This window comes from Protomyctophum parallelum (genome assembly GCF_964188405.1).
Source record: "Protomyctophum parallelum genome assembly, chromosome: 21".
NCBI classification, from domain to species: domain Eukaryota; kingdom Metazoa; phylum Chordata; class Actinopteri; order Myctophiformes; family Myctophidae; genus Protomyctophum; species Protomyctophum parallelum.
Genome location: NC_139713.1, coordinates 10,467,524 through 10,469,361, shown reverse-complemented (window position 1 = coordinate 10,469,361; position 1,838 = coordinate 10,467,524).

Here is a 1,838-nt window from a genome sequence, read left to right as displayed (position 1 = left end):
CTGACTATCGTAAACGATACAGAGCCACTTCCCTGACAATATCGCCGGGGACAGTTTGATTATTTTTGGACCACAATTCTTATATCTGAAGATGACCAATGTTATTTTCCATAGAGAAAATACATCCGCGACCCAGGGATGAACGAATTACATCAGGACTTCTGTACTCTATTGAACGCATCAGAACCTGTTGATGCGTCTCTCAGAACTCGGCTCTGTCCAAAAGTTGGCAGCCTCTTTTTTTCTTTTTCACAGGCTGCCTTAAGATGTGAACGATGTCAGTTTCTCTAAAGTGAGTCAAATCAAACAGCATGAGTATTCCCTTAAATCAGTGATTCTCAACCTTTTATTTATTTATTTCAAGGACCCTCAGTTTGATATGCATTAAGCCACGGACCCCCATTCTATACGATCTTTCATCTCTGGGATGTCGGGACCTACATCGTAAAACCCTCAAGGGCAAGTTCAGCTCTACTGAGGCCTGAGGGTATGCAAATGGCAACCAAATTTGGACCTGTAAGGGTCTATTTGGTTCGTAATATGATCAATTAGTTAGCCAGGGACCCCCTGAAAGGCCCTCAATGGGCCCCATGTTGAGAACCAGTGTCTTAAACCATGACCACGAAACCAAAAAACTACAAAACTCACTAAATCCAACTACATTACAGTTGTACAACTATCAATGCTACATTAACGTAAAGAAACAAGAGGAATAACATTATTCACAGTTAAAATATCACATAAGTTTGTTGTGGGCTCAGCCCTTTCTGAATAATATACTTTTTAGGCTTTGCACACAACACACACACTATTACATCCTCAATCACTGGTCCCACACAAAAAAACAGACCAAAAACAAAACAACAACACTGCACATATTCAGAGAACATGTCAATTCCACAGTTATCACAAGGGTTATTATTATTTATGAGCGTGAACACTAATACAAAATATTATGCAGCTTCTCATCATATTCATCAATATAAATATTTACATATACAGTATGTACTCGTCATTAAAAAATAAAGGACAAAAAAAAAGACAAAAAAATAAAAACAGATCTAGTCTACGTCGACTTTACTTTTCACAGCAAAGGTTATGACCCGACTGAGGCCTGTAGTACGAAGCAGGATATCGTCAAAGGTCAAAGGTTATGACCCGATGGAGGCCTGTAGTACGAAGCAGGATATCATCAAAGGTCAAAGGTTATGACCCGACGGAGGCCTGTAGTACAAAGCAGGATATCGTCAAAGGTCAAAGGTTATGACACGACGGAGGCCTGTAGTACGAAGCAGGATATCGTCAAAGGTCAAAGGTTATGACCTGACGGAGGCCTGTAGTACGAAGCAGGATATCGTCAAAGGTCAAAGGTTATGACCTGACTGAGACCTGTAGTACGAAGCAGGATATCGTCAAAGGTTATGACCCGACTGAGACCTGTAGTACGAAGCAGGATATCGTCAAAGGTCAAAGGTTATGACCCGATGGAGGCCTGTAGTACGAAGCAGGATATCGTCAAAGGTCAAAGGTTATGACCCGACGGAGGCCTGTAGTACAAAGCAGGATATCGTCAAAGGTCAAAGGTTATGACCCGACGGAGGCCTGTAGTACGAAGCAGGATATCGTCAAAGGTCAAAGGTTATGACCCGATGGAGGCCTGTAGTACGAAGCAGGATATCGTCAAAGGTCAAAGGTTATGACCCGACGGAGGCCTGTAGTACAAAGCAGGATATCGTCAAAGGTCAAAGGTTATGACCCGACGGAGGCCTGTAGTACAAAGCAGGATATCGTCAAAGGTCAAAGGTTATGACCCGACGGAGGCCTGTAGTACAAAGCAG